The 21,920-nt window shown below is 35.9% G+C and overlaps 1 long non-coding RNA gene and 1 pseudogene across 1 annotated transcript in view; one reads left to right on the forward strand and one right to left on the reverse strand.

Annotated features, from left to right (window-relative positions):
- Positions 1-21,920, forward strand: part of LOC136257532 (uncharacterized) — a 188,694-nt gene that overhangs the window by 20,545 nt on the left and 146,229 nt on the right. The gene's annotated exons all lie outside the window — the stretch shown is intronic.
- On the reverse strand, positions 10,968-20,744 carry LOC136257534 (E3 ubiquitin-protein ligase TRIM71-like; annotated as a pseudogene).

The raw sequence follows: 21,920 nt of genomic DNA on the forward strand, positions 1-21,920 counted from the left end.
GCTCTACATAAACAAAATAATATGTATACATGTATCTATAGGCATACAAAGTCGCCTGATTCAGTCTCAGCTTCAAACAAAAGAGTTTACAGTTTTACTGCTGTGAGAAGTTCTTGCAGGTGAATGCAAGCCATTACCCTAAACCAAAAATAAACTGGTAAATAAAAGTCTTGGATATGGCATAAGCTACAAAAGCAATTAAAATTTATGTCAAATAAGTTAAAATTTATGTCAAATATCTCAGCTGTCCTTTTACTACAATACAGTCCCACCAATTATGTCTTTGTTTTATACACTTATTGTGATTATGCTGCAGTGCTGAAATTTTTTTACCTCACTATTTATGCTTCAGTTATCATGTTTTGCTAATAAATGCACACCTTATGGGTAAATAATAAGTGGCTGAAGCACAGGCTATAAATCTGTGTTTGTCAAAATTCTTTTCACAGAATAAAATCAACATACTATATATTAGACTAGTCAGCTACATGATCATTCTATTAGAGTCACTGACATACTAGAATTAATTTTTCTGTGCTACGTATTACAAGGAAGGATTTATAATATGGCATAAGTATTATGCCTATTATGTAGTGTTATAGTCAGTGCTCTTAGGCACCCATTATGTTCATACGTTATGCAGTATAATTGGCAGGTCCTTAGTCAATTGAAATCAATGCCACACTTTTTAAAAATTTTTAATTGCTGTGGTCTGGATTCATATCAGTGACATTATAAACACTGTATGTAGCAAGCAACAGAAAATACTGTAAATTATGAATAAGCCTACGTACTTCATCTTCCTTTATAAATGGTATTCTTGAGATAAATTGCTGACATATTTCATAGCGCTTGAAACAACTAAGAAGAGAAAGATTTAACTTTTCCTTTCCTCTCTCTTGTCTTTGATCATTAATAACTCTCAAGTGATCTTGAACTTTGTCAGAAGAGTGAAAAATGTTGTCAAGAAATATCATAGATACAGTATCATTATGATAACATATTTTCCGAAGCAGTAAAACTATGTCCTCTTCTTTTAAAGTTGTCATGTTATCTTTCAACCCAGTCCATTGTAAAGTTTTGTTTTCCGTCAACATGTCTGCAATAGATTCGATGCCATTACTAGTTACATTACAACCTAGTAAATGAAGCATTATTAAGCAAGTATTGTTGTCTTTAAGCGCTTTTGCAATCTCAGCTACAAATTCATCGTTTACTAGATTACTGTATGACAACATCAAGAACTGAAGGTATTTCAGAGTACACACAAGCTGTGGTATTCCACTGATTTTATTCTGACTACAATTAATATCAAAGATGGAAATAGTGCTGTTAGTGCTACAACTGTGCTTTTCATACTTGTTGCATTCATTATTGTGGGTGATACTATATGTCAAATATTTAAGCAAACATTCTGCCCCATATTTATTAAACGTATTGCACTGAATTATCCATCGTTTTCCACTGTGTGCTATGCAGTAGGACAGTGCTGATAAAATCTGAGGTGTTGCAGCAGATTCATGAACAAAGAACCAACATGTTTCACCATAGAACAAGTAGCTGTTGCACACGTCTTTACACAACTGAGGATTTTGTGCCTCCATAACTGCTGCTATTAGTGTGGTCTGAAACTCTCTTGAAATGCAACGAGACAAATTAAAAGAATACTGCTTTCCAAAGTAAAAGTCTTCACTTAATTTACTCACATCAGGAAACCTTATAAATGCATTCCTTGCAAAAGTATTCTGCACCCAGCTGCAGCTGAATGCTCTATAGCTTGAAATTTTAATTCTCACACTGTAACTCTCTGAAAGACATTCCTTGAAGGAAACTGAAGCAAATCTTGTGAGACCTGCATAGAATATCCAAACCATTTCTAGTTCCTTCTTGTTGAAGATGCTTTGTAGTTGCTTTTTCTGTGTTGGTGCATCTTGTCGAGATAAATACCAAGTTGCAAGTAACTCCTGAAGAGTGCGATGAATAAATTCATATGTTTTGCTAATAGACTCAAAATGTCTGTGGTTGGTTACTTGTAGTAGTCCCATCCCATCAAAATTGTCAAGGTTTTTATCAGTTGAATCAAAACAGTATTCTTTTATCTTAGCCTCAGAAAAAATTAAGGTGATATCATTATGTAAGTGGTCATAAGCCATTTTACTTAGCTTAAGCAACATGTCATCAATTTCAGGAGGTAGACTGTCTAGATCACTGATAGATGTACTGCCGTATGAAGTCCTAGTTTGATAACATCGTAACTGAATCAGCACCAAATTTTTATACATGGCTGTAAAAGTTTCAGGTAATTTATAACCATTTGTGTAGAAAATGTAAAGAGAAACACTTAAATTTATGGGGACAAACACAAAGGACTTTAAAAGTGGAAGACGCTGTAATTCAGAATGAAATTGTTCAACTAACTCTAAACCATCACTAAAATAATGTTTTACATTTTGTGTAACTTGCTGTTTAGTAAATCCAAGTATTTCAATTCTACGCTGAATTTGTCTAAGTTGTAGACTTCTAACAGCAGAAGGACAACTTGTGATTACAATTTTGCCTCAGAAAGAAGGGCACCAGATATAAGTCGAGTAAATAAGCTACTACGCTGCCTTTTTTCTGGTAGCTCATCCCAACCTTCTAAAATAATCAATATGCATTTACCATTTATTTTGTAAATATCATCAACAGTTGTTTTGGCTGATGGGCCAATTTGTAATTCTAGTAATTCATTTAAAGTGTCAGCATTAGCAACTTCTTCATCTCTCAGTTGCAAAAAGATAACACATGCAAATGTTTGTAGTAGTTCTCCTTTTGCCCATTTTGTACACATTCGTTTAGCCAAAAATGTCTTGCCACTTCCAGGATATCCTTGTATTAAAACTACCCTGCAGTTTTCAACAACTATGTCAGAATAAGAATTAAGAACTTGTCTAGTATAGGCCACTTTATTGTTAAGTAGTAAACTGTAGTAGTCAAAGAAAGTTGACTCTTTTTTGTGATCCTCTTCACTAATCTCAATCAGTGCTATGTTAATACCATCGGATATTGGAAGATTAAAATTAATATCTGAAGTTTTGATGAAGGAAAAATTGGCATATTGCTTTTGTAGATAGCACTGGAATTTATATAGGCAATGCTTTGGAAAACTTTCATCTAAAGTGACAATATCCTCCTGGTTTAGCTCTATGAGAGATAATAAATTTTTTTTTAAAAATAATCCAATTCTTTGCCTATCAGTATTTCTACAATATCTCTGACTTTATTTCCTCTCTTAGAGAGAGCTGTAACTTCCCTTCTTGTAAAAAAATCTTCTTTGTGTAAGCATGCAAATAAATCTTCAAAATTAATAGTTTTGATGATAGTTTCTGTGTTTGTAAGAATGCGATAGACTGCCATCATGCTTTCAGCTAAGTCATAAAAGTTGTTGTCTGAATAAAAGATGTCAAGCAGTGTCTTGAACTGGTAAGCATTGTGTACTCCCTTTACTAATGCAATCACCATAAACCTGCAACATCACATAACACATATAATTACACTGTATGCTGTACATAAAATAATTGCTCAATTTATAGTACAATGTACGTATACATAATGAAATGTGTTGTCATACAATACAGCATATGGTAGTACTGTATAGTAGGAATCATGGAGGTTTGGGCCTTCTTGCCCTAAAATATCACTCAAAAAAAAACCATCCCCCCATTTTATTTTTAAGTACTCATCGGGCATAACTAACTCATAAATGTCTTCAGAGCAACTTCAAGCCCTTCGACAAGTGTTAGTGACATTTTGTTTTAACTGAATTATTTGTAACTGACTGACTATGGATGAAGCTACTGTGAGACCACTGTGGCCTGAGATGTGCCATTGCTAATAAAATTATTGCTAATACTGCAAGTAGAATTTAAGTGAGGTGAACAACTGTGATAGCAGTAGCAGTAGCTCATTGGTTAAGGATTTGGGTGTTCAGTATGGAGGTCCCTGGTTCAAATCCTGGCAACATTAATAATAAACTTTTTTTGCACTATGATGACTGCACATCTCAGATCAGTGATTTATGGTCATTTGATTTTGCCTTGTAACTCTGTATATAGTTGTTATTTCTCTGTTTTCAAACCATCAAAAGCACTTCTACAATGGCTAGCCGATGTGCACACCAAATTTCAACCATATGCAGTTTACCCTGTAGCTATGACAGACATTCAATGTTTTACACAAAGAAAGTTCATAGCATTGTGGGCACTTATCAGATTCCTTGCAAACGTAGTACATAAGTCACTTCTATCTGTACCAAATTGCAAGGTAGTCAATATACTCTTTTGTATTATATAACAAGTTTTGCAAAGAACATGAAAATAATAATCTAGGCCCCCATAAACCCTTAAGAAGAGAAAAGAACTTTATCTCATGAATGGCTGGAGAGAATATTATAATCAAATTAGCTGTGTGACCTTCCATACCTGACAGGTAGCTATAATGCAAAAATGGTGTGCTTTTCAAAATGGACCATAGGGCTATATACAAGTGTGACCATTGCATAGTGTAGGTATAGGTACAGTAAGGGAATGGGATTGAAAACCATATGATTTGATACATTCACTCCTCACTTAACTACAGTGTTTGTTTCTTTCTGAATCAAGAACTCCACTACATTTCAATAAAAAGTCAATGTCACTGGTGTCATATAGTAGTGGCAGTGTGCGAGTAGGTGTATGTCTGACAAGGCAGTAGTCTAGTATGTCTTTCAATCCGTCTTAGCAATTACAAGATGGTGGCAAGTGTAGTATCCTAAATGATGTGTCATATTTAAATTTGAGTTGTCAGCTCTCAGACCATAGATAGTATACAGATTGTGAACCAATCAGATTCCTGTATGTGTCTTACATACAATGCTGTTGAAAATTGCTGAATCTGATTCCATGACCACAGGAACTGATGATGCAAGTTATGCCTATTATATTTTTCTAATCAGTTAAGTACAGTAGTCCAACACAGGCAGTTTGCTACTTATTTGATCAAACGTTTGAACAGTACTATAAATTGAGCAGATAGAAAAAATTTTATTGATCCTCCAATTATCTAAGGAATCTGTTTTGAAATGGCAGCAACATCTATATAGCACACCTACAACTTGAAGCAGAGCCATATGTTACACTAGCCATTATTATGCACTCAGTTTAGTTCTTCAAAATAAAATCATCAGCATTTGAGACATCGCGGATATGTAGTACACCAAGTTATTACTATCATAACCAAACACAACTACTTCATCATCACATTATATATCCCAATGCTATTTAAAACTTACATCAAGAGGAGGCTGAGCTACAGTGGTAAGCGAAAGAATACAGTAATTATTATTTTTCTATTGCAAAACTTAAAGTATCCAGATTATAATGCAAGAAATACTCACCTAAAATATTGAGAGGATGGAATTCTTTATTGAACTGTTTACTCAATTAGCTATATACTAAAAAAAAAAAAAAACTTGTCCATTCACTCTTTGGGTGACATTGCTTATCTTGTATCTGGAACTTGTCCATTCATTCATAGTTCGAAACGTTTACCCTTAAAATTATCATCGGTGGTACCAGCATTGATATAGGCTAAGATTGTGATCTGCTCCTTGGTCCCGGAATGTGGTTCATAAGCTTTTTATATATTAACCCTTTTTAGTGCAAGAGGGAGTTGGTTGCTAAATTGAGTAAACTGTGGAATAGGTGGATGAACAGCCAGTGCTAACAATGACCTATATATGTGTGGAATTTGTAAATATAGATTTAGCTATTATATAATTTGGTTCAAATGAATTCATCATTTTAATGAATTCTTTAGGTGTATTTACTTTATTAAATTAACAAACCATTTCCCACTAGATGCTCTTTTTGGCTTCTTGTGTTTCCAGTTTCCCTTTTCAACAAGGCTAAAGTATGCAGTGTACTTTTTGGTTTCTTTTTTTAAAGCTGGCTTTACATAAACTTCAATGTTTGTCTTAGATTAGCTGTTGATCTCATATACTTTGGTGTAGCAATTGGATACAGAATTTCAGAATCTTCTGGAATTACCCTATTAATGAATAGCATTGGGACTACTAATGAAGATATTGTAATTTCAGTGCAGCAATATTGATGGCCTACAGTGTCAGTTATGACATTATTATTTTGTGTACAAAGAGTTAAAACAACTATAACAATAGCTCTTTTGTGAGGAAAGTGCTTTGTGGTGAGCCTTTTATATATGACTTATCCATTAGCAAGCACTGTTACTTCTTTGCCATCTACAGTAAGTAAACCTAGTTTTTAAATGTAATAGCATTCATAGTCGTGATGGTGGCATTTCCCTTAATCTAACCATTAAGTGGTAACGTTTAATGGTTGTAATTGATGTTTTCCTTTTACTATTGTCTCTGGTAGGGTTGTTTGCTGTTCTAGCCTTTGTCTTTCCTGCTTTCTAGATTATACAAACAAATGATGTCATTATGTGAACAACTATTTCTACTACTGATTTTTGTCATGCTTCACAATATGAACTATCAATGTGGACTGTTTTACAGAGCAGTCTCTGAAGTGTATAAGCTCCATAGCAGCTTCCAATACAACAACCCAACCTGCTGGAGTAACATTCATAGAAAAAGAATGCTAAATACATTGTAGCCATTGGGAAATATGGCCCACAGAAGTCCTAAACTGATTGCATATCTTGGTTGTATAATATGTTTAGTCCATACAAATTACAGCAACCAAGGTATGTAATTAGGTAATTTATATTTACATGTAAGTGGACATTATAGCTGGCTGATTTATGATTTGCCAAACTATTTGCTGATTTACAATTTTATGCTTGCATTCTGTGGTGTTCCATCAAATGACATCACTAATGTGTTTATTATTGTACATATAACATCCACATAATAATAATATAATGTGTAATAAACATTATTGATGTCATTTGATGTAACACCACAGTCTGCAAGCCAACTTGTGTGACCACAAAAACATCAGTTATTCACTAGTGTTTACTATGGCCATTTGATAAACAATCCCATCATACATACTGTTGACTAAAAAAACTCCTCTGTGAAAGGACATCTGTTCAGTGGAGATTTTATGGACTTGTTAATTAAATTCAATTTGTTTGTACATTTCTATAAGGTACAGCAGCTATACCATAATCTGAACCACTTCCTAACATGGAATTAATGTTGTACCTTTCATGTAAACAGTGGCATAGAAGGGGGACTTGCCACATCAGAAATTTCCCACTCACTGAATGTTTACAATAATACTACTATGATGCATTTCTTCAAGTGATGTCACTGAAGTGGTTAAAGAAAGGTGTGTCCATGCCTGAAAGGAAATTCCTGAGATGGCATGTACCAAAAATACTGTGTTTGTTACACACGCACGCACGCACGCACGCACGCACGCACGCACGCACGCACGCACACACACACACACAGACAAAATTGTTCTATAGGCAGAACATCTTAGTACTACTCACTTGATAGTGCATTTTAAAGGTTGAGACAAAGATACACTAGGTGACCTGCAATTGAGGTTTGAGATGATACTAATATACTAGCTACTATGTGGTGAAAGTGTTGAGAGTTTAGCTGCTTTCTTCAATTATGCTTAATCTTTACATGCTTAGTAGAAGTGGGTTTTGTTGTGCGGTAGCATTTATTCAAAATAACTCCTTTATCTATGTATACTTTCACTATAGCTAGCTACTGCAAGGTCTGATAAAAGGGATTGTAAAACTTGGGATTAGAGTGTCTTGAAGTGGTTGGACAAAATCAGTGTGACCAGGAGTGCAGCATAGCGTAACACAACACATTATTATAAGTTATTCTACTACAAGTGGTGGTAGACAAATGTGTTGGAGTATACTGTGTACTTGAGATGAGGATCAATCTGCATTGATGACATAGTTAGCAAGTAATTTATAATCATGGTTCATAGTAACTACATTAGCTGTAATAATACAATACCATATATTCAAGGGCGGATTTAGGGGGGGTGCTTGGGGTGCTGAAGCACCCCCCTCCAAAATTATACAATGAGCAAGCTAGGAAGCTTCTAGAAGCTGTAGTACAGGTGCAGTTGCATTTTATACACATGTATGAGCAATGAAAAGATGGAAAGAGCAAGGGGAATAGCTAATCTTATCCAAGAATTACTAAGAAGGGTTTAAAATTATACTTTTGGAGTAAGTCTTACCTTAGCAGTTGCTAAATCCGAAATACTCTAATAGAACAGTCAACTACTCTAATAGAACACCCAACATTAAAACTATAATTTTCAAGAAGTTACCCGAGTCTAAGCTGAAATTAAGCCTATTCTTCTAGACCTGTGCACTGCTATACCCTCACCATTGTACCAAACATCCTGCCATATACCAATTACTTCAGGTAAAAGATTTATACCTTTAATGTACTATAAATTGTATAAAACATCATTAATTGAAAATCTATTCTGAAAATAACCTTTTCTGTCAAATAGTTCAAGTTTTTTAGGCTCCTCTACAAACTTGATCCTTGGGTTGAAATGCTTCTCTCGCAAGTAAAACATAGTATTATAATAATAGTGAATTTCTTAGCTTTTATAAACTTCACAAGGCTGCAACATCTGAGAACTGTTCATTTTTGTTTCCCTTGCTTGATCAAATCCCATGCTACATTTGTATAAATCTATAGCAGCTTCTGGAGTTTGCACCATCAAATCCCTTGAAGCTCAATATTAAGCTTAAATGATACTGCAGCATTTATGTTGTCATGATCATTGTGTACTAAAAGGAGGTTAGTTGTGGCCAAAAACTAGTTGTATTTGTAGACTAGTTGTAAAACAATTATAATGATGGATGGATTCATCATTTTAAAAGTTAGATTGAAATAGCAACCTGCACTTCAGAACAGTGGCTACATATGAAGTAGATCCAATCCTGTGTTTTAAATATTCTCCTTACCTTACATTCAATTAACTATACACTCTTTATTCTCTTTGACAAGCCACTATTATTCAAAATCTAATAACAAGAAACAGTGTATAGTTCTGTTTTTTAATTAAAATTACTTCCACCTGAACTCATTTATCTTGTACCCAGATTTGGTTAAAAGCAGCTTCAAGATTCAATCTTGTGATAGCCATTTTCTAAAAATTTGCAGGAGGTCTGGGAGTATATGTGCCACCAGATCTATAGAGCCCCCCTAGCTGGAGAATTATATACAGCTGAGTGCACATGCACTCCATACACTGGTGGTCAGTCTACTTGCCTTCTCCACTCCCACTTACCCTCTCTACTGTTTGGACAGCTATATAGTGTAGTTTGAGCCATGAGATTGTAAATTATGCTATACTTCAAAATCAAATCACTAAATTTGATCATGTACAGCTGGTACCCATACGCAGGGCCGCCAGGAGAAATTAAGGGGCCCAGGGAAAAGAGTTAAAGTGGGGCCCTTGACCCAAGTTGTAAGGTGAAGACAAAAAAAAAAAAAAAAAAAAAGGTCACAACCTGCTGGCAATGACAATAACTACCCATCACCAACCATATCTCCTTATCTATTAGCTTGCTACACTGCTCCTCTGAAGAATACTGTGACTGCTCTATTAGAGTATTTAGATCTGACTGCTCTATTAGAGTATATCGATCTTTTAAACAGGTATTCAGGGGGCCCTTCATGGGGCCTCCTGGGGCCCCTTTCAGGCTGGGGCCCGGGGAAAAATGCCCCAGTTCCCCCCCCCCCCCCTGTGGGCGGCCCTGCCCATACGTTTCCACTACTAGTTCTTTAAGAAGTTAGTCTAAGATTGAATTTTAGCTACATGGCTGTGCCCTCAGTTTAGTTATATTGACAAGCTGTAGGGGAATAATGGTATCACATAAACAAAGTGACATCATTTTTCACTCAACATTACTACCAAATTCAATCTCAATAGGCCAAATTTGCAAAATTTTCCTATGGGGGCATGTCCCCAGACCCCCCTAGATAGAGCATGCTCTGCATGCTGAGTGTGTTTCTCACACTAGTTGTATCAACTATCTTCCTACATATATAAATGTCCATGTTAGCACCCCCCCCCCCCCCCCTTTCTGAAATCCTAGATCTGCCCCTGATATTGGTTAGCTCATCATTGGGTCATTAGCCATTATACAAAGGTTACATGCCCCTGGTTTCGAGGTGGAATCTTTTAGTAAGCCTGAGATTTTGTCATGCAGATTTTAAGATTGCATAATCAATCCCTCATATAAATGACTCACAGTAGTGGCCGCGTGCTTATTATTGTGGGCACACGCTTTGTGCTTCTTGGCCTCGCGACTCATAACTGAATCACAAAATGACAAAAAAAATAATGGAAATAACTTTGAGAATAATGAAAAGCTTAATCAGAAGTCAATGCAACATTTTGGAGACAACTGATGATGAAAATTTGCATACAATTCCCACAAGCTGAAAGTCTCACAAATCATTGCTATGTTAGAGTAATGAGTGTCCTATTAAGTACTGTATGGAGGGAAACTTTGGCGCCATTAAAATTTGGCGAAAAACCATGAATTTGCCAAATTTTTCCTCCTCCAAAGTTAGTCAGTGTAATACTGTACATTAATTGTTGGACACAACTTATAATTAAGAGTAATAGACACTTCTGGTACCTGAACATTAGGTGCATTTGGTCATTCAAGGTTCCACTGTTACAGGATATTCTTGTGCTGAACAATTTTATGGTCAATTTTATTGTATGGAACATTTTGCATGTACAGATTTGACCGATGGCTATATAGAGTCCCATTATAGTTTGTGCAATAAGAAGTTAGTATTTATACAATTTAATAAGACCCTTTGCATTCTATTCAGTTTCACTATACATCTATACATATACATGTACAGTTGTGTGTACAGTACACAGCTATACATGCATATTAATTTTTGGCTGTATTATATTTTCCGAAATTGGTTACTCCTGCTAACACATAATTATATTAAAATTATAGTTGCACAACATGATAATGAACATTGCACAGTGAGTAATACTATTACAGGTTAATGTGTGTGTGTAGAAGTTGTATGTACACAATGTACATAATCTAAAAAGAACTACTTACAATTTGATCATAACAATATTATAATGTCAAGTGGCAATAACTTGAAGACGATGATTGTAATATTCTGTAACAAAGATAGTACCAACACTATTGACTGCTATACCATAGATGCTACTGAATTGTCCTCTTTGATTTCCTTTTATTCCAAACTTAGCAATAAACTGGTGGGTGGGGTTGAAGACTATGAGACTGTCACCATCATCAGTTATTATATAATCATCAGGAGTATGACAAATGACATATGGATTGTTACAATTTATTTTTTTGATAAAGTAACCATCTTCACTAAACACAAGTACTCCTCCTCTGTCATAGTCAGTCACATACACTTGGTCGCTGCTGTCCAGGGAAATATAATGTGGATGCTGAAATTGTCCTGGATCAGATCCTTTTGAGCCAAATTTGAATAAAAATCTGTCACTGGTACCAAAAACTTGAACTCTGCAGTTACCATGGTCCACCACGTACAGCAAACCTTTACTATTAAAAGTTAGTCCTTGAGGATTTGTGAATTGACTATCTCCGCTACCATGGGTGCCAAACTTTGATAGGTAGTCTCCTTGTAAAGTAAACTTCTTAACCACGTGATTACTACACTCACTGATTGCTATTACATTGTGATGTATTGCTATACCAACAGGATCGTTCAGTTTACTATCTCCACTTCCTTGATGACCAAATGCTCTGACCAAATTCAAGTCCCTATTAAGCACTACTACATCTTTATTGGCATTGTCTATCATGATAATATCATCATTAGTGGTGGTGGTAACATCAAATGGCCACTGAAACTTCTTCCCTCCGTACTGTGTGATCAGTTGACAATTTCGTACTTTGATTTTAGTGTAGTCTCTCAACATTGCTGTTACTCTAAAGTAGTATACAATTATGTTTACAGTAGTACTTATTCACCAAGGACGACAGAACTATTACACTTGCTGTTTGTGAGCAGTTAGTAAACCAAGCAAGTGCCTGTACACAGTGCAGACATCCTTATTTTGCTGATAGTATGTGGTAATTGTATGTGTATGCATAGGAACATGATCGCATAGTTTTATTTCACATGAATCTCAATAGAAGTTTTGTAAACTTGCTTTCTGTAACACACACTTAAGTACAAAACTGACTTATACAAACTAGTAGGATTTTCATTAGTGGTCTCATACAGTCACTCCGCTGTTATGTGATTGCTCTATTAGAGTACCTTCATCTTCTTACTCTCTAACCATTGGATCATCCAGCGAAGCATACCATGAAAAGAAATTAGGGTTGCATTACCTTACCTATACCTATATTTACTTGGCAACTGTATAGCACTAGTATAATTTGCAAAGTAGGGATATTCTCACTGAGATAGCTATACTGTAATACCATCATTCATCTCTTGCTTCACTACTTTTTATTGCTTGTATCCCTACTTCATTTTTATTTTTTAATAAGCCAGTTCGCTTGTTTTTTGTTGTTTTTTTGCTAGAGCATACAGCTATACACGTGTGACTGTTTGATTAGGTTGACTGCTGTATTAGAGTAGCTCGAGTCAGCCTTCACTTACTAGGGTGTCTGTCACAATTTCATAGTGAATACAGCTAGGGCAATAATAATAGGGTGTGTCATCATGATTGAATTACTATATTGTTAAGAGGTGTAGTCTCAGTGCTTAATTGCTATGATTAATCAACCAAGACCCCATTAATAGGCATGATATTGAACCTATTTTGAAATTACAGGTATCTACTAACTGTAAGTATGCTGCTTAAGGAAATTGTTGATAGGAAAATTAATGCCCAGTGTTGGGCAAGTTACTAACTAGTTACATATTACATGCAACAGAACTATTTAGTTACAGTTACAGATTACCCAAAAAATAAAGTACCTATAATAATATTACATATTATTACTTTGTGTCCACAGCTTTAAGCTGTCACGTGTGAAACTACCACCTTATCATGTGCCATGATGGCGTTGTTGGGCAATGTGAAAATCTTGGTTATAAGTAAGAAGCTGGTGAATAAGCTTCATTCAGTAGGCTTCATTACTTCGTTGTGGCTAGGCGTTACTCAGTGGATTACTAACGGGATTAGTAACTTCGTTACTTGTAGTAATAATGTTACATAATACTCGTTACAGTAACTACATTACTTAGGTAACACGTTACTAGTGCTGTACACTGGTGTCCAATTAACCGGTAGTTATTAACAGGTGTTGTCTAGGTCAGCCAATAACCTGTGAAGAAACCTTTAAACAGGTTATTGCCCACCCACTTGGTAAACCAAAATTACCCCTGCTGACAAGTGTTAACATCATAACATAACCTCAAAGAATGTGTAAATATGTGATTGTAACAACTGTTATTGCAAGACAGGATGTTAATGGTCACTTTGGTACCACCCTAAACCTTCCAGCAGGCTTGTTGAGTTGTATTATGTCTGCTAATATACAAACAAACCAATTAACCAGTTATTGCCAATTATTGGTCTGGTGACAAAAATTTTGTAAGTGTATAGCACTACACGTTACATTTTTTAGTAAAGTAACTTGAGTTACATTACCTATTTTTATAGCGTATTTCGTTATATTACTTAATTACCATAAAAGTAATTATAATATTATGTAACGTGTTACATAAGTAATGCATTACTCCCAACACTGTTAATGCCTAAATATGGTTTCACTGTATGAAGGACAAAGATTAAAGATAAAAGGAAATACAAGGCACAGAGTACATACTCTGAACCCCAAAAGGCACATCCCACTGGTGAGTTTGTTATTGTGGTGTAAAACGGTGGTCATGCGCTGCTTCATTTGGCCTTCAGCCTTATGACTGTGGTCAGGCAAACAGGAAGGTAGTCCAGTGAAAATTCGAGCTTTGGTGATTTTTTAAATTCTATATCTGGCCTACTGTTGTTTTTAAAGCTGTATTTGATGTTAGATGGACTATCATTAATATTCCTTAAAGGTGATTTTCATCATGAAAGATGTTTCTAGGATGATTTATAAGGCAGCGTTTTAGGAGGTGAGCATCATTTGTGACCGGATCTGCGAAAACCTGACACAATCGCGCAAGCCTAAATTTCCAGTATAAAGCATTGAATACAATGGGTAATTTAAAATACTTGCGTAATCCCGTAAATTTTTGAACGCCTCTTTCTTAGTGAAAGGAGGGAGTAACAATAAAATCCTGGATATCATCTTATTTGCCTGCTAAAGAGGAGTTGGAAAATCTTTGTTTCGTTGCAGTTGACCCAAGGATACGGAAGTTATGAGCGTTTGTTTACGTCATGTTGAAGTGATCATACGTGATCAATTTTTCTTCACGAATTCCGCCTTTGTATGCAGTGAAGATGGGTGAATAAAGGAAAAAACTACCCAGTAATTGATTCGTCTATTCATGGCGAACACGATGGTGAAAATGGTAGCTCCGTACCTCGATTCGTTGGTACATTACAACCATTTTTGTAGGTGCCTGTAATTTATTTTCCCTATAGTTGCTGTACAAATCAATTTTTCTGTTGTTGCTACTTTGTAGGGCTGTAACTCCTAAAGCTATTGGCATATGAGGATGAAATTTTGCCAGAGGGTACAATTGGCTAGGTAGATTATAAATATTTACTAAACAGGAATTTGAAAAATGCGCGATTGTGTTGGGTTTTCACAGATCCGGTCACATTTTCGGGGGAATAAACATTACTACCATACTGTTTGATAATTCTTCCTATGGACTAACAAGCTGGCTTTTACAGCATTAATTGCAAGATGTGTGGTAAACTATAAAATTGCAAAAGATGATATAATTACTGTAGTAAACAAAATCCCAACTTTAAATTCTATATCCGGCCTCCTGTTGTTTTTAAGCTGTATTTGATGTTAGATGGACTATTATTATATTCCTTAAAGGTGATTTTCGTCATGTAATAGGATGATTTGTAAAGGCGGCATTTTAGGAGGTGAGCATCATTTTAGGGGGGAATAAACATTACTACCATACTGTTTGATAATGCTTTCTATGGACTAACAAACTGGCTTTTACAGCATTAACTGCAAGATGTGTGGTAAACTATAAAATTGCAAAAGATGATATAATTACTGTAATAAACAAAATCCCAACTCTGCCAAAGCATAAGAGTTTTTCATCATTATTAACAACACACATGCATGCAAAAATGCAAAATGTACAAATGGCCAAACTGTTTCTCCTAATTATAGAATTTAATAACTCAAACCTAGGAGACATTTTCTGTGATTATGCAGTGGTCACACAATAATCCCTAAGGGATCAAAGTAACCTAGACCCTGTGGGTGTAAGGATTTCAGGATAAGCACACTGCACTGTTAAGGATGCTCTGTACAATTTCGCGTATGGCTTCTCAGGTTAGCACAGCTGGGGTTTACTAATGGATTCCCGTGGTCACCAGTAATTATCCAATTAGTCTGTGGCTTGTTTAACCCGAAATAACCTGCCACAAATAAAGAAAGAAGAGCGATATACATGAAGGAAGCGAAGTAAGTGTTGTATCTTCTTCATCGTGGTCTAATGAATATAGCAATCCGTAATTATTTTACCGATTATCTTCCAGTTATGCAATTAAGAAACAATAACTGTGGCCACAGAACAGCTGTGGGTGCCTCAGTTTCTATACCTTGATACTAAAATTAGAACTAGTTCGTCATTTTAGACCCGATAAGCATGAAACTTTCAGATGGGTAAGCATAACGTTTATGCATTAAAAGAGCATTTGTCGTTTTTTGATAGCTCTTTCTGGCGAAGAATGGCATGGAAGTAAAGAAGACTGATCAGTGCCAGCACAAAAGCGGAAGAAGAGTATCTGATAACTGAGAAGCCAGAGAACAAAAATAGAAACACATGTTTGTACAGTTTTCAATGCATTTTGAAAGAATCAAGTCTCTAGGGCGTAAACTGTGGGACTAGTTTTAGTTTGAAGCGAAAATTTATAACTCGCCTTCTGCAGTGAGTTAAGACATGAGATTTGGACTAAACTGTGCAGTAATGACATGCAGCTTATCATAAATAAAGAGTTTAGCAGAATAGTTTAATCCGTTCATAAGTTATAGCAGAAAACATAATTTACGGGAAGCCATATGCAGAACTGTCTTAAATACACAAAGAAGTTGTAGCAAATTCAAATACATAGTATACTTAGAAATGTTTTGTAATGGCTAGAAATATTTTATCTCCTTTATTGAATGGCAAGAAATAGAAATTGGGACTTTGAAAGCATATAGATTCTGCAAGTAACTATATTCAACATTTAACTGGTGAGATATGGGAAGGACTGAATAGTTTTAAACACTGAATTTTATCTTTCTATGTGCAGTACTGATGTTTTGAGAGCAAAAATTCTTTATATTGGCATTGTATACATATCGATGAAATGCTGTAAGTCGAATGGGTGGTATAACCTATCACAAAAAAACAGAACCACAGCAATAACATGATGGAGACTACAATAGCCAAGAAGCCATGCACACTTCTTTGTGTGTTTGTGTAAGTAATTAAACAAATGATTAGTAATTACTAGGTTTAATCAAGTTGTACACACCTTAGTAAAGATTAATTGGAACCTTTGTTACAACTTAATTGTTTGGATTTAGATGTTCCTTTAGATATTTGCAAGCCCCAAAGCCGACCCTAATCTGGCTTTAGGATTTATTTATATTTGTTTTTCTTTTCTAAACGAATGACAGTGAATTAATTGTTTAACAAATTTGATTTAAAATGTGCAAGGCTGGTTTCTGGTCATTATTCTTCATGGGAAAGTACAAACCCACGTGTGCTAGTACTACATTGTATACTATGTAAAGGAATTTCAAGTTCTATGAGGAATCATAGTAAGGAGTATATAGTGGTGAAACGAATAGCAATTTTTTTACTATTCAAATAGTTATGAACAAAACAACCAAATAATCAGTTATTCTTTAATCATGCATTTCTGTTGAATAAGCACTAAAACTGTTACTAGGAATTAAGGTAAAGCTTGAGAGCTAATTCTAAAAAAAATAATAATAATCCTTTCTAAATAAAACTTTTAAGGTGGCGCTGAAGTAATTATGTGAAGCCGTACAATGCCCATTTGTCACGATTTAAATTAGCCCACGCGCTTAATTAGCTATTTTAGGGTGGTGGAGAACTCCGCTTGTGAACTATGTATCTAAGTTTAAAGAGTGCTTATGATAGCCTGTAATGTTGTAGCTTAGCATGCCAAGTTCCGTGAAATCACCCACTTTAATTTCGTGGCTATTAAACTCTGAACTTACGAGCCGATTTTAAAAATAACTCACCCCAGAAACAACCTAGTGCTAAGCCGCCTTGGCTCTTATGGTTTCTCACCTTGTAGAACAACTCTATGGAATCCTTTTTAACGATAACAATGTGGAAACTGGTTAAATGCAAACCCGCATTTTTCAACAAGTGATATTACGCCCGTCAACAGCGAATCGCAAAAAATCTTTCCATAGCCCTGTAAAGAAACGCTTCACCAGTGCCTCTGCCAAATTTTGAGGGTCTATGGTACATAAATATGGAGTTATTTCACGAATTGTAAGACAGTGTAACTGGCCAGGGCGTGCTCCGTAAAGCAGTAATCACGCGATGACAGCTGGTGTTGTTCACCATGAAGTTACCAGAGTTTTGACAAGGTGATGAAGTTAGTACGTGAATATTGTTACTTGTATCAGCAATAGTAGCCTGACAGTCTAACAGAGTTGGTTCTTTCAATATTTCGAAGCGCTTAGCTTTGTTCTACTAGTTTTCCATGTTTTTTGTGTGCATGGCCACAAACATGATGTCCCATTAGCCTTGTAAGGCTTCATTTGATTACTTCAGCGCCACCTTAAGGCATAAATATGCCAGTTTGTTTACAATCTTAGGCTTAAAGGCTGGCTTTATCCATCTAATCTCAGTATACAAAATGCTAACAAATATTTGAATGGTGTGTTAACAAATTGAATAGTGCCATGCTGATCGAATAGTCAAATAACAGTTTCAGCACTAGAAGGGAGGTTACCTACACCTGCAGATATACTAGTGGACATTTAATCCCAATTCAGTCTATACCGATGACTGAAATAGGGATTAAATGTCCACCAGCATATCTGCAGGTGTAGGCGGCTTTCCCACTATGATCCCTAATTGACTTAAAATTCCTAAATATTCCTTATACTTGTTACTTTTTTGGTGAACCCACAAATACTGCATCAAAAGAAAGGATGGCACCATAATTATCAATGTTTTTATCTTATCATGCACCCCAGCTATCAATTACAGTAGGACCTTGATTATCTGAATTCTTGATTATCCAAACAATATAATTGACTGCTCTATTAGAGTATTTCGCCATAATGCAAACATTCTATTACAGTAAGTGTATGTTCTATTAGAGTAGTTGAACAGAACTCTATATATAAATGAATGTGTTTCATTTATCTGAACAAATTCAGTTATCTGAATACTTTCATGATTGAGCTTAGTACACAGGTGTTCAGATAATGGAGGTCCTACTGTGCTGACTTGAAAGTGAAGTACCCATTACGCTTCGCTTTCAGCTGTGTTTAGCCCATTTCACAGTGTTGCAATCAAAGAACAGTAGGAAAAGTGCCTCTACAGTCAATCCAGTCACCATGCAAAATGCAGATAATTCTCGTATGAAAGCCATCATGCTACCACAAATAGACACCTTAGGCTGTTAGCAAAAAGAAATAGGGCACAAAGTAAAAAGGTAAGTCTATGGTGAGTATATTGTACGTATGTACTGCAGTATGCTGAAAGGCACCTTTCAGGTTGAAGCAGTAAAAAAACTAAGCCCAGCAGCCTTAGCTGTTATCAAGTTACACTTGCCCAAAGGCATTACACAGGCAGTTATAGTCAGTAGAAAATTCCATTGAACAAATTTTGTAACGATCTATTGGAAACTACTGAAGGCACTTTTGGGTACCTAACCTATACTGCCAAGGCATCAGGGTGATATTGTGAAGCTGTTTTTTGGTTAAAAAAAATCCAATCCTCCTAATATACAATACTGTGATACAGTACTGCTGTGCTATAATACTATACAGCATGATAACTATGGTCTGCCATGAGATATCAATTTACCTGAATGGACTCCCAGGAATAGGTTCTCCTCCCACCAGTACAGACACAGTATGACCTCCACCAAATTTATGAACATAGGAAGCCTCATAACTGCCACCACCAATCTCTAGGATATTAGCTGCCTCAGTGACCCGATCCTTGTTGTAATATTGCACGAGTACATCTAACTCTTTGGAATTGCAAACGTTATCACCCAAGATATCCTTTAGTTGCACTGCAAAGCAATTTTTTTTGTCAATCGGTACTATTTCTTTAAGGTCCATAACAAAGCATTTCTGAGCATCACAAAATGATCCTAGCTTAGAAATATGATTTGTCACTTTATCCATGCTTTTAAAGTTGATGAGTACTTGTTCCTTCATGACAGGACTTAGTTTTGTAGTGTTCTTCATTTCTTTCAGTCTATCTCTTTGTTCCAATATTGATCTTTTCATGTCCAACACATCCTTGTTAACACCTCGTTGCAGCTTGTCATTGATGAAACTCCAGCAGCTCTTCAAATGGGTTAACAGGAAACACAGTTCATTTTCCTGTGCTGCTAAGCCTTTATCCTTTCCCTTTGTATCCTGTGTGATCTGTTGGTATAACTGTCTCTTTCGTTCATCTAGGGTAGCATGGAGGGTATGGAAGACGTCATCCAACTTATGCAAGTTTTCATCTTTTCTGTTTTTCACATCTTGTCTTTTGCTCTGTACTTCATTGATAGCTCCTTCTACTTCATCTATTAGTTCCTGGATACCAGGTAGAGCTTCCTTCAGTATCTTCTTCTCACCATTGACAACATCAGAGACCACGTCATAGTCATGGTCCTTGTGTTTCTTGATGATGCAGTCTCGACAGATAAACACATCTTTACACCTGCAGTACAACTCTAGTGGTTTGTTAGGGTGGAAAGGACACATCTCAACCTTTTCTGATAAGATGGATGGAATATCAGTACCACTGCCTTTCTTCAGCTCATCCACTGAACACAGATTGTGTGTGCCGGTGGTCCTAAATTGTCGATGTGCCTTCTCACAAAAATCACATAAAAATATAGCACACTCGCTGCACGATGACGTAGCCACTTTTCCTTCATCACAATTTTGGCAGATGAACGTGGCTTTGTTACTGCTTGTTTGCTCTTGTAGACGCACTATCTCTACCAGACGAACTGTTGAAAAATGCGATGGTAATTATTCTACAGCATGTGGAGTGGATAGTGAAACCTTTCTTCTACACAGCGGACATTCGAGCTCATGTTTTGAGGCCTCTAAAAACGAAAATCGACCCAACCATTCTTTAAGGCAGCCAGTACAAAACGAATGAAGACATGGAAGTATCTTGGGATCGTTTAGGAGGTCTTGGCAAATTACACAAGTGAGCTCTTCTTTCACCTTTTCCCAGTTTGTCGCCATGCTTCGCTGTCGGTTTTTTCAAATATTTCAACTAATCCGGCAAGGTGCACAACGACGGACAGCAACACTCAACTATTCAGATAGTACTAGTCGGAGGTGTACTAGTCTGGTGTATCCCTCGTCTTGTTTCACTGGGCGGTGGCGCTTATCAATCTTTTAAGGAGCGCTTATCTCTAATCGATAATAAACGGATTTTCATACCGATACAATATTTTTTTTTAAATATACAAGTCAAACCTTAGTTTCTGGTCACCCGCCCGCATGGTAAACCTGGAACCCTAGTTTATGAGGACTGTTATTAATATTACAGGTGCTTAAGTGCATGTGACCCAGCAAGACACTTATTTTTTACTGCAAAAGATCGAGATACTCTAATAGAGCAGTTAGGGATTCCAATAGAGCAGTCACACTACTCTTAACTCTAATATTAGGTATATAGGATGCCACACTAATAAAATGTTTCTAACTATAGCTAGTTTTGTCCTTGATTATATAGCTGTTCAGATTATAACTGTTACTAATGCTTCTGTAACCAAAGTAATTTCAGTAGCATTAACTACTAGCCCATGCAGATGGGCCATAGCTTTAACTTTATAATTCAAATGTAGTCCTCTAATGATTAGTCTAGTAACTTCAAATTCCTTATCACTGAACACTACAGGGGTATGGAAAGCCGGCAACATTCGGTGAGCTTAATTAAATTTAAACTTTTCCATAACCAAAATTAGATTGGCAAGTAGAAACCCTTATAGTTTAAACATTCCCAGATGATCACTAAAAAACGTCTGGAGCACTCAATGACTCAAAACTTTGACAGTTACTTTTCTCAAGGTTACTGAATAGAAGGCTGGAAACACATAGCTAGTGGGCTAAGACTTCACATTTGAATGAAGAATTTCTGATGTGAAAATAGAAGTTAAATTTCATTATGGATCATGATCATTTGAACAACTTAGCTATAAGTCATAGTAATACTTTCCTGACATAGCTAATGAGACATTTATTTCACTTGGAAAGCATAAGTAGCTACATGAGCAAAACATTTCCTATAGTACATTCTAAATAAATAAATAAATATACTTAAATGCTATACATCAGTGTATAGCTAGCCATGATCAATCAACAACTTTCCTAGTGCATTTTTTGCCGAAGCACAACTACTTATGTTGTTGGTTAAGTTTGACTAAAAACAAAATCAACATGAATTTGCTAAATTGAGCAAATAATAATACCATACAGTATATTGTCACAGTAGAATCTATAGTCCTGAAGTCCTTATCATCCGCCCACCCGCATCCATTTGTAGGCTTGGGAGT

The sequence above is a fragment of the Dysidea avara genome, chromosome 6 (assembly GCF_963678975.1).
Source record: "Dysidea avara chromosome 6, odDysAvar1.4, whole genome shotgun sequence".
NCBI classification, from domain to species: Eukaryota; Metazoa; Porifera; class Demospongiae; order Dictyoceratida; family Dysideidae; genus Dysidea; species Dysidea avara.